Below are 12,661 nucleotides of genomic sequence, written 5' to 3' on the forward strand. Positions count from 1 at the left end.
ATTCAAAGAAGGGCAACAAAGCTGGTGAGGGGTCTGGAGCACAGGGCTTATGAGGAGCGGCTGAAGGAGCTGGGAATGTTCAGTCTGGAGAAGAAGAGGCTCAGGGGAGACCTTATTGCTCTCTATAACTACATTAAGGTAGCGAGCTGGGGGTTGGCCTCTTCTCTTGTGTAACTGGTGATAAAACTAGAGGGAATGCCTTCAAGATGCACCAGGGGAGATTTAGGCTGGATATTAGGAAATACTTCTCTGAAAGAGTGGTCAGGCACTGGAATGGGCTGCCCAGGGAGGTGGTGGAGTCATCGACCCTGGAGGTGTTCAAGAAACTGTTGGATTTTGTGTTGAGGGAAATGGTTTAGTGAGAGCTAAATAGTGGTAGAGCTAAATGGTGATAGGTGGATGGTTGGATTGGATGATCTTGTAGGTCTTTTCCAACTTTGGTGTTTCTGTGATTCTGTGATTCAGAAAATGAAAGATGTCTGCCATTTATTTCCATAATTAAGTTAAAAATAGTAGTCATTAGGGGTTTGGTGATTTTTTTTTTTTTTTTTTTTTTTTTTTTTTTTGAGAAATCAAACCTTAAGACCCAGTGACAAAATAAATGACAAAGTGACTAATCATTAAAGGAGATGTAGTAAATTATATTCTAGGAAAAAGGATTGTAGAGTTTCGAGAATGTAATGGCAGAAATCCAAACCGGAGCTCTCATACTATATTTGGAAAGGTCTAATAAAAATGCAAGATAATCAACCAATTTTAAACCATCCACTGAGTTCTCAGGTATTTAAAGCTCCCATTGTAAACTGAGTTACTGTAATAAATGGATAAAAAATCTTGACAACAGATTCCAGGCATTCTTGTTCACATCAGGAAAATGAAGATAGTAAAATAAGGGGATTTTAGGTTCAGAACCTCAATTTAAAATAGTATAAAATCCTAACTTTTCCGCTGCCTTCATTTATTATCATATATAATGATGATGAAAAGCTTGACATAGTGTAGTGTAGTGTAGTGCTTTGTAGTGTAAGCATTGAAAAACCCACATGTAATACCCATCTTTCGCTGAAACTGTCCAGTCCTGAGTATTATCTATACATGGAAAACCTCTGTGAGGGTCACTCATCATTTGGCTGGAGGTTAATGGAAGGATAAGGGCTCAGGTAGATTTGCACCGGTTGTAATGAGACTTCCAAAAAAGGATTTCAGAGTGAATAGTCTAGAGTCCTTTGCAATAACGTAAAAACTATATCAAAATCAATGTCTAAAATTTCGAGATCACTCAAGAAGCTTTCAAAGCTTGAGTAATATAATACAATCTTACACAAACGGATGTACAGGGCTGGATGATTCCTCCATACACCCTAACGAGCCAGGTCTTAACTTTCGAGTTTTCATTGCAACGCAACCATTCACACCCAGAACTTGGTACACTGTCCCCAGGGCAGCACTTTGGGAAGAATACTCAGAGCTATCGCTGCCCAGCTGCTCGAGGCGCGTCCCGGCGGGCGGGAGCCCTCCGTCAGGCTGCAGGCGCAGCGCGGCCCCGGGACGGCAAGGGGGCGGCCGCCGGCGGGGCCGGGCTCCCGCGGGGGCGGCGCTCGAGCGGGCGGCAGCGGAGCGGCGGGGCAGCTGCGCCCGGAGCCGGGCTCCTGCGGCCGGCAGAGCCCCGCCGAGCGGGGACCCACAGGCGTGCAGGTAACGCGTGTCCGTGCCGGGACGGCCGGTCCTGCGGGCATCCCCTCGGCTCGGGTCTGCCCTAGTACGCGGCTGGGGAGGAGGACGGGGAGAAGTGAGAGCAGGAGAGGGGAGCCCGGGTGCTCCGGGGCAATTTGAGCATCTGGTGTATAGGGGGGCTGCTGCTGGGCGTCCCACCGTGTCACCGGGAGAGTCTGCGCCGCGCTGCCCTGCAGATCGGCACCAGGTGTGATGTTGTTAGGGCTGTGTTCTAACGCTTAGGATTTGCCGGGAGAAACTACGAGTAGATGTCATCGGGAGGTTGCATCTCATCGCGGAGAAAACTAAAGTGACGTTTTCCTCAGGCAGAAAAGCAATCAGAAGTGCTCTTGTTGCGATTTCTCTCTCCCAGATTCTATTTCTACAATTAATCAGTACTAGGAACATAGAAAAGTACGGAGTTAAAATAATCTCTGTTCACGTGGTGGTACTGCTTGGTAAGATTAAAATAAATTTCTGAAAAATAAGTCTTGTGCATAATGTCTATAACTGAAGTTGAGTGACAAGGGAATGAAGTAACCCTTAGTTTATCAATGCAGAAGATGGCCCTGAGAAGTCAGTTAAAATACATCACTGACTGCCATCCTTCTGTGATTGTTAGGAGAGTCCTTATAAAAGAGTGTTTTGAACACTGACAAGGAGGAATTTTTCTGATTGCAACAAAATTGTGGCAGTGTGACGGTTTTTCTGAATTCAGTTAGAGCAGATGCGCCTCTGCATTTGTGAAAAGTTCTTTGTGGACTCAGGAGGCCAGGCAAAGGCTTTCAGAGAAGGAAAAAGTGAAAATATTATAAATATTTTGCAGCGATACATAAAGTGGTCTCCATGACGCTGTTTGGTTGGTACAAATACACCCAGTTCTTGAATGTTTGAATTTTGGAAAATAGTGAGATTTTGGTAATTTCAGGAAAATCTTTGCCTTTGGGAGCAGCAGAGTTAGAAATGATGAATGTGAAAATAGATAGGGTGTGCTGGCTTACCCAATATACCTTCATCCCCTTTTGTACACAGCAAAATCCAGATTGGAGCCTGAAAATGTGTGAAGTAAAAGCCATGACTGTTTGTTTACCTTTCCTCACTGAAAAAGCCATAGGGATGATGATGGTCTAGATGTTTTTTGTTTATTTGGTTGGTTGGGTATTTTTTTTCTATTATTATTATTCCCTTTGAAATAATAAATGTCTCTTTTACGATGTCTGTGAAATGTTACACTGTGACTGATAAAAACTATTTATGTGGAAGTAAAAATAAATTGGAACTTCACTAGAAATATCCAATTAATTTCTGAAAATGATCACTTTACCATTAGCATGTTTCATTCTATAGACATTTTGAAATAAACCCTGTTGGAATAGACTGATCTATTTTGTCTTTGATACGTCAGGACAGTTACAAATTTAAGCAAAGCAGCACAACATGCATCAGCACACTATGAAAGTATTAATGGATTTCAAAATCAAGACAAATATAAAAAAATATTGATGTAAGTCACAAAATACAGAGATAGAAAAACTCATTGCATATTGTTAATGTGCCTGGGAGAGCAAAATTTTTCCCTTACATCCATTTGTTGGTTGATCCTGTTCAAGTAGTATTTTCTGCCAGTGTAATCGTGGATGTTTTTAATGTATCATTCAGAATGTACCTTCTTTCCTTGGCTTTCAAAACCTGGGAGAATCCTGTGTACTTTTCTCCATCAGCTAAAGATGATTCTCTTGTGAGACTGAACACTGTCTGAACTCCTATCGGGCTTCTTCCTGCAATTTATTGATTTATTTTTCTGTTGAGTGTACTCTAGGGCCTTACTTACCTCTGTTTTGGAGAAAAGGGAGGCTCTGCGAAAACAGTGAGGGAAATTTGTGTTCTCTCTCCATTTCTTGAGTGCTGAAGAACTTTCATTCAATGCACGTGTTAGCACGTTCCTTGTTTTCTCAAACAGTTTTGTGAGCAGTGAAACGATTGAAGATTAAGAATTGAGCAATAGCTCACATGGAAATGAACTATCAACTTATTATGTCAGGCTTGGAAATGCCAACAGTTGTTATTGTATCATATTGACTCGATTTGTATTTGAGTAACCTCGAGCAGTGACTTCTCTTCAGAAGATACGTAATGAGGTTGTGGCTTTCTGGAGAATAAGGAAGCACACTTTAATACCAGACATGCCAGAAAGGCAACCATACCAGCTTTATCCTAAGTCTGTCTTTGTCATTTAAAAGTATACATTTCTCAAAGGCTGCTGATGACTTGATTTATTCCACTGTTTGGCAGCCAGGCTGGCCACACCCATGGGACTGCTTTGCTCTGTGACAGCCTGCACCAAAAGGCAGTAATTATAAAAATACATCCAATAGATCTTTCCTGGTAGGCATATTTGAATAGTCAAGTACTTATGTTTTAGAATTTGGATAGTCAGATATTCTTTGTTAGAGTGGATTGAGATTCTGGCATTTAAATTTTTGCAAGGACATGGAGATCATCCAGATTTTCGTTGCAACCTGTGAGTGTGGCTTAGCAGAAATTGTAGGAAGTCAAGAATGGTGATCAGTGTGAAAAGCTCCAAAATCTATCTTTCCACGCATACAATAATGCCTTCTTTACCAGACATAATAGTTCTAATTGTGGGAGGTTTCCCAGTTTAAGATTTCTGTATATTATTTCTTGCCTTCTGTCCTGACTATATTTTTTCACCTGTTTTCCTACAGAGATGAGGTTGAAATAATAATGATGTCCAACTGATAACTCCACTCATAGCCCTGCAGTAATTTATTATTTTTTTTTACCCCTGGTTATCAGATTCAACCAGTATAAATATAAGAGCAGAGATTTCAAAGTGATAAAATTCTGACACACCTCAAGACTGCTGGTGACCAGGGAGATAAGAGAGGTGATGTTGATGCCCCACTGAGGGAAGGGCAGTGGCAAGCATTCAGCTTATTAGGCACCAGAAGAATCTTGTAGGTACTCCATAGGATGCTGAACATCATAGCTTTTGCTGCTCACAAGGTTGGTGATTACAGCTTTCAATTTCTGTGCTCCTTGGGAGTGCAGAGTCTCTGGGATGTTTTGATCATGCATTTTCTTCTCTGTAGTCAGTTCAAATAAGCTCTTGTCAGAGATGTTTCCAGTAATGAGATAGATGGCAGTGCTGCTGTTGTTCCTCAACTTTATAAATCTGATGTGTTGCTTTCCTAACCCCTCATTTAATACTTTTTGATACAGGTCAATAACCTACAGAGGAGTAATTTTCTTTGTTGTCCTGTCTCAGTGCAAACACTTGGTTGCTGTGAGCACAATAAAATGTACTCCTTTCCACAGTCAGTTTCTCTGAGTTTCATGCAAGTTTTTGATCAGGATGTTATTTGTTTCTTACTGTCACTACTGTGTCTTCTGGTTACGTCTGCATCTGAACTTCCTCTTCTGCTTTCTTTTCATAATATGGTGTCAAAACAATGTGTGCATTATGACAGCAGAAAGATAATCAGGATAAATAGGAAAATGTGTCGTAAGCTTATCTAGCTTATTTTTTATAAATAACTATTGCTCTTATTGTCTTTTAAGTGGCAAGTGTTCTAATTATTTTTTTCTGTTACATAACTGCAGTTAAGAGAATTATTTGTGGGATACTGATGGATAATTACCAATTTTCTCCTTTCTTGCTTTTCCAGTTTTAATGCTATTACAGTATTTGCCTTTCTTCTCTCTTTCATTACTTCTCTTGAAAATAACTTTGGATGTTTGGATCTAGAAAGCTTTAATGCTAGTTGATTTGCTAGCTTAATCCTACTGTACAAGTCCTATTGACTGGACTTGCTGTCTGTGCATGAATGTATACAAATTAAATCAGCTGAGAAAAGTGCTTAGTGGCTAATGCTGATTTCTTGTTAAATATTCATCTGCTTTCAGGTCGTGTTGAGTTCTTCTTTACATACTATAGAAATCATTTAAATATTATTAAAATCAGCATTCCCCACTCAGAGTGTTGAGCTTGAATAGCAATTACATTTGACTCTATTCTACTGGTTTATATTAGTCAGAGGGAGAAGGAATGAAGCACATAAAAATGTTTGTTTTTTTTTCCTGCAGAAGCAAGAATGTATGCAGGTGTGACACCTTGCCCTGCCTCCTCATCTTGTACTGTGACAGGGATGAACAGCCACCTTCCCCACTGCAAGGGTCAGGGCCTCCTGGCACTCGCAAAGTTGAGCTCCATGGCAGTGCCCACTACTGCATGCAGTGAGGCCAGGTCTGCTCCTCTGGTCATCACCCAGCTGGTTGGAGAGGCTTTTCCCTCTGCTGCCTCTCCACCCCAGCCAGCACCTCGAATTATTGCCTCTCTTCTGGGAGCATGGGATGTAGCACCACATGTAGGTGCTACCCAGTCTGCTTCAGTTAAGCTGGATCCAGAGGGTCTTGGAAATCTTTGCCAGTGAGAGTGTTTAATGTGGATCTCTTTGGCAGATCTGATAGGGTGTGGAAACACCTGGGGTTATGTCGGCAGGTATGGGAAGGAAGGGCAGTGACATCCTGCAGAGAAAGGGAAACAGCCCGAGGCTAGGAGAGTGGGTTGGGATGTGATAACCAGCAGCTGGGCTCTGAGCAGCCTTCTGGCTTGACTCAGCTGCAGACAAAGCAGCATAGCTGGCTTCAGCCCGAAAAAGAGTGTCAACAAAAGGAAGCAAGGGTTCCACCAAATTGTCAGATCTCTGTTCCTGTGGAAAGATGTGTACTTTGAGCAGTCTCTGAACTTAGAGACTAAGCATTTGTACAGAAGCCCTTACAGGTCACTTTCCACAAGTAAGTAAGTACTGAATGTTTGCAGCAGAAGCTCTTCTCTATGTGCTTTCCTGGATATATAGTACAGATCTTTCCTTGATAGTGGCAATTCTGTGCTAGGCTATGCTGCAAAGACACAGATTTTAATTAAAAATGCAATTTCACTGTGTTGTCTTTTGGAGGATCCCAGGGAAACAATTGCTGATCGGGAAGCACTTCCTTCTTTTTTTCTTCTGTAATCCACATTATGCAGTATTTGCTACATGTGTTATGTTAGCAACAAGTTGTCTTCCTCTCTGTTGGCTTTCCCCTTCCTGTCTGCACACTCCATCTGAATGAGGAAGGTGAAGTGGGTTTGCTGCTCACGACGTTTATGTCTGCAGACTTAAGCACACACTGATGTAGGACAGGGGAATCATTTCTGCCACTTTCCAGCCTTCTTGGACAAACAGACCACCATTTATTAGCCTTTTTTTGTTACTTTTAAACTGGATCACAGAATTCCATGGAGAAACCACAAGTTTGACAATAGACTCCTGAACAACCTGAAACTGTGTTCAATCATGCAACTGCAGAATTGTTGAAGCATCCTTGCAAGAGATGTAGGAGCAGCTTTTCCTCTTAAATCAAAGCTGATTTGGAGGCAGCCTTGAGTGAGACTGAACTTATGCACCTTTCTTTGTGTAAGGAGGAGCTAGTAAGTCAAGAAACAAGTATTCAAGTGAATATTGCTGTAGTGCACAAAACATTCTTATAAAACAAATCTAAATGCTTTCAGATCTCTTTATGATTATTATTCCAAATGGAATAAGCTGACTTGTAGGATATCCTCCAAAGCATCTTGAGTCAGTTGTAAATTCGTAGTGACTAGCAGTGCTCACATGGTAGGTCTTAGTAGAAAAGGAACTAACAAAAATTCAAGTGATGAAAACCAAGGAGGAAGTTTCAGTCTGTGTGCCCTAAGCATTAATAGCACTATTTCTTTGTACTTTGCAGACTTTATTGCATTAGAGATTGTAAATTTTTGCCACGATATAGCATGTTACAACTAGGAAGCTTCGCAGAGGTATCTTAGGAGCTCTGTGGGTTTCAGTACATTCATGTGCTACAGAAAAGACTTGAAAATGTGGTATTTCATGAGCTCTGTACCGTTGTTTAGTGAAAGAGATACTAGACAGACATTAATAAAATTTATGCAACTATGTATTCTGTCTGGATAATGAATTCCTTTTTGTTCAGATTTGACACATTTTTAAATTCCATTTTGCCTAGCTTTGAGTCCTGCTTAATTTGTATTCTCTAGGTGAGATCCTCACCCATTGGTATTTATGATGTCTTCATTACAAGGTGTCTGCTTAGGCAGAACCAGAAGTCTTGGCAGCTGCTGCATATTTCACACAAGCTAATGAAAGTGTTCTGTCACACACCACCGTGTGATGCCAGAAAGATTATTTCTAAGTTGAATATATGCCCTTCCAGTGTCTTGTAAAAAAATAGCTCTAATTCTTGGTCAGTACGTAGTATGCTTTGTTCATAAGTAATCAGTAACTACAAAGTTGGATATTAGAGTCCTTAACAAAGAGAGTTATTTGTCTAACAGTGTCAGTAAGATTTGCCATGGAAGTATTTATATGAAGTACTTGGTCTCTTCTGTCTGTTGTGGACAGTGTTTGGTTAGCTGTGAGGGATAAAAGGAGCAGAAGACGGGAAGAGAATATCTGGAAGTTCTATCTCCGAGTGGAAAGCAGTTCTGAAAATAGTATTTGCAATGTAACTAGAGTTTCCCTCAAGGTACCACACAGAAGGATGTGGCTTGCTCAGTGCCTGAAGTATATCGACATATGTCAAGGCTCAGGCAGTTTTGAATAGCACTGTTTGATTTGGCAGCTGGTGTGACAGGATGTTAAGCAATCATGTGGCACCTCATTTTAATTTAAGCCTAAGGTACAGTGGGAATACTGGAGCTTTTCTGCTGCTGTATGAATAAAAATCTGGAGGACTAGCTTTATATACAGTCCTTGGAAAAAGGAAAGCTGCTCTGGAACCAAGGAGCAGAACAAAGCTCTTTGTTTCTGCTGCCATTATTCCAAGGGTAAATGGGATGTTCTTACAGACAAAACCTGTAGCTGGAAGATGAGGTAGATGCCAGGTATGGTGGTTTGCCCGCAGTCCTGCCTAGAGCAGAGACTTGCTTGGATGTACTTGGATAATGCTGCAGCTCAAGTTCACCAGGGCTGTCAGCATGACCCATTTCCCTCTCATAGAAGGCTTCTTCCCTCAGGGAATGTTGGGGGACCAGGGCTGGCCCAGCCTTAAGGAGGTGGTGGAGAAAGGGAGATGGAGATATGAGGAATCTCATCTGAACCAAGGGAAAAATTTACTCCTTGTGGAGCAAGCTGCAAGGGAAGGCCATGCTGGCTCCATCTTCAGGGTTTCCAGCCCCAGCCACACTCAGCCTTGAGCACCTGGCCTGGCCTCAGCTCAGCCTATTTCCAGGGCTGGGCCATGAGCATCCTAAGCACCCCTGCCAGGCCCAGCTGTCCTGAGATCCCACCATCCGAAGTACAAAGCTAAGTCTCTGAGTGGTTCTTGTCAAGACCTCATTGCCATCTGCGCATGAGAAACAACAAAAGAGAGAGACCCTTGTTTCCCAGACTAGAAGAAGGACGGTGACAAATTATTAAGAAATAACAAAGAGGTCATTACAACAGCATGCAGGTTTGCAATCCCCATCTTTAAAAGAGATTACATTGCATTAGCAATATATTTAATACAATTGCATTCAATTTTGTGAAATCATTTGTAAGTGTACTCCACGTGCTCTGTTTCAGGCTTCAAGTATAACTCACTGAGCAGCTGCTTTTGTTAACCTAAGAAAAGCTTTCTCCAGAGCACAATGAACTATTATGAATAGCAGGGACTTCTGTAAACATGTTTTGCTTGAGCGTTTGCATGTGATACTTATGTTCTACTAATTCTCTTGCTTTCTTGGAAGTAGTTGTCACTTGTAAAGATGTGATGTTGAGGCTTTGAAGAAAAAGGTCTCTTGGTGGAGATAGGCTCCTTAACATACGTTTTTTGTTTTTTTTCTTGTAAAACTCAAATATTAAAAATTCTACACCACTGTTCTTGTGTTTTCTTTAAGTGTCTTCCCAGGGGAGCTGGAATGCAGTGAAACCTTGTGAGGATGAAGTCTCTGGAGGAGACAGTCACTCACTACTGTGTTATTAAGACTGTAGGTTGCTTCTACTTAGAGAGAGAAAGGCAAAATAAAAGCAATTGCTTCCACAGTCTCACTTAAACAAATATCAAGCAAAAAGCTCCTGTCAGTGTTGTCAAAGTTAGTTCATAAGCAGTAATTGAACATATGTTCCTGAATAGTATAAAGGAGTTTGAGTTAACAAGCCAGAGGTGCTTTCAACCACCTCCTTGCTCTTCCCCCTCATTACTTGGAAATTGTCACTAGCAGTGCTTGCTGTTTACATCAGAGAGCTTAAAAAAGCTTAAGAAGATGAGCGTGTGAGGGCTCGAGGAATATTTTTTTTTCTCTCCCCTTGAGATTTTATTTGTTTGCTGGAAAAGCTAGAATTATGAAAGGAATTAAACTGAATAAAAAACTTCTTCCATTTACTAATGGAGGCATCCCTTTATTGATGTGTTTATAAGCTCTCCACTCCAATGTGAAAGACACATATCACAGAGCCAGGGCACAATGTCCTTACAAAAAAGGACACTGGGAGGACAGTGGTAGCTTTTGCTGTTCTGAATTTGGTGGCTTTGTTACTGATAGTTTGCAGAGAGTGCACACGCTCTCCATGCAGTTTCTTTTATAAATAGATTCCCTCTTTTGTTTAACTTTGCTCCTTCCAGATTCTCATTACTTAGACGTAGCTGGAAGTAGCACTTAAAATAGAATAAATGGGAACAAATTCTCAAACAGATTTAATAGAGCCAGCTTTTTTTTTTTCTGTTCTACCAAGTTTTGAAAGTAAAATAAGTATATATTCATAATACAAATTCATTAGACTTCACTGATTATTAAAATAACTCCAGATGGAAATCTAATTGCTGTAATCCCATTTAAGTAGGGACAGCTACTTGTTTTGAGTGAGCTATAACAAATCATGCTTCTCACCATGGAAATTGAATTCTGTTACGGGAAACTCATTTATTTTGAATGGAAATAGTAAAAGATTTAATTGTATAGTCTCTGTGTTAATTAAGTGACTGGTTAATAACTCAACATTTGTAGAGAGTTTAATTATGTCGCGTAAAGAGAACAAACAAATTTGTATCCTCCTTTAGAAAGAAGTAGTAATTGTTGAAGCATTTAAAGAGAACAGAAGAAAACTGAACTAATTTACCCAGCTGACCTATTTTGCAAGTTCACATGAAGTGATATTTGCCTCTTTTGACATCCAAACAATATCAATTAAAGCCTTGTACTGTAAAGATCTTAAAAGTTGTTTATTCCTTAAATTTCTATAAAATTTCTTTAAATTTCTATAGAAAGCTATTGCTTAAAACTGGTTACAAATTTATACTATGGAAAAAGTGAAGGATGAGATGCAGGGACATATTTCTTTTTAAAAGGGAACTTTTAAGATATATTTGATTGCTTGATCAGCTTTTGCTGTAAGTATTTGACTATGAATGTTTTCTAAGCGTATGTTATGAAATGGTCATTATTTTATCTATTTCTGTGTTTTTTTTAGTATAATTTTTCTGCCTAGAGCTTAAGAAAAAGTGTTTAAGATTACAGTGGATGCAAATGTGTTTTGTTGTTGATGTAAATTCACATTTTGGACTATGGAGGCAAACACTCCTCCCCTCTGATTTTGTGCCTTGCAAATAGATACAAATACAATCAATGCTTTTCAAAGCTTGTTGAAAGCTCATGGATGTGTTGAGTGAGTGAGTAATCGGTCTGACAGTGAATGGGAGCACATGTTTTTAAAAGGGGGATGAACATGGAGGAAAGATGCTTAGCCCTATTAACCTGTGAGAGGAAGAATTGTGTTGCTGAGATGCAAGGCACCCAGTCTCTTTTTGAAAAGCTTGTAAGCAGGTTGATATGCCTGTGACTGTGTAGTTGGACAACATTTTCAAATTCCAAGGTGACAGCAACAAACCACACATGAGCTGAGCTGGCAGGTGGTTCTGGCTCCATTCCAGCCATTCTGACCTGAAAATGAGACGATCTAGACAGCTGAACAAAATATGTGCAGAGTAAGACCTAGTTCTGATTTTTCTGGTATTCATGTTGACCTGTCCTATATTTTCAGGCAAGGAGCTGGTGGAGACACATGCTTTCTCAACTGAGTTCTTTTCAAGACTTGATCTCACAAGAGAGAGTGTAGGGGTTCAGAAGCATGAGAATAGATGGCTCATCACTAAATGGGATGTGATGAGGAGGAAGACGCTAAGTCTAAAGCAATGTGGGAGCTAAAATCAGCTTGGTGTTTTGGGATCTGTACTTGCACAGATCCAGCAGGAGTATGTCAGTTGGTACAGTAAGCACTTAAGTTGTGAGCAGTTTGAGTAGTTCTGGAGCTTTTCAAAGGTGTGCATCCTCGGAGAGGGAAAAACCCCTAAGCTGTGTAAAGAATATTACAGCATATCTATGGCTAGTGTCAGTATGTGAGTTTCAAAACTTGTTAAGCAAATAAGCATATGGGCTGCAGTGTCTAAAAGGCACATTGGCTTTTTTGAGCAAGAACATAACAGGCACTCTTCTCCATTTTATGTCTCTTCGGAAAGTGTCTTCACACATTTTATTGTATATTTATGACTCTGAATTTAGAGAGGGAGGCTGGGGAGAAAGGGAAGCTGAGGAGACAGCAGTGCTGGGATTTGATGGAGATAAGCACCAGTTTGTTTGCAAATTGAAGCTGCAGAGGAGCGCAGTGATGTGTTATATTGTTAATTATGTTTCAGTGTAAAAGCTGCTGCTCAGGAGAAAAAGGCATTTCCAGTAACAGCTCTGGAGCTGGAGCTCCAAGCAGAAATGCTTGCCTACATGAATGTGGTGCTTTGTATCTTTTGGTGAACTGTGACACGTGAAATGATCCTGCTGTAAATAAAAATAGAACCTAACTGTGCTGAACAGTCAAGCACTTACTGAGACTCCAATTTCAATGTTTAAACTGTG

At 40.5% G+C, this 12,661-nt stretch overlaps 1 protein-coding gene across 2 annotated transcripts in view; it reads left to right on the forward strand.

Moving 5' to 3' along the window:
• Nucleotides 1-1,619: 1,619 nt before the first annotated feature.
• PKIB (cAMP-dependent protein kinase inhibitor beta) overlaps nt 1,620-12,661 on the forward strand; it is a 52,570-nt gene continuing 41,528 nt past the window's right edge. For both annotated transcript variants that reach the window (XM_042886954.1, XM_042886990.1), the window contains exon 1: nt 1,620-1,695. The gene's annotated coding sequence lies outside the window, so the exon portion shown is untranslated. The remainder of the gene's footprint in view (nt 1,696-12,661) is intronic.

This window comes from Lagopus leucura, unplaced genomic scaffold, assembly GCF_019238085.1.
Source record: "Lagopus leucura isolate 7727_CA_CO unplaced genomic scaffold, USGS_WTPT01 Super-Scaffold_73, whole genome shotgun sequence".
In the NCBI taxonomy this organism is placed as follows: Eukaryota; Metazoa; Chordata; class Aves; order Galliformes; family Phasianidae; genus Lagopus; species Lagopus leucura.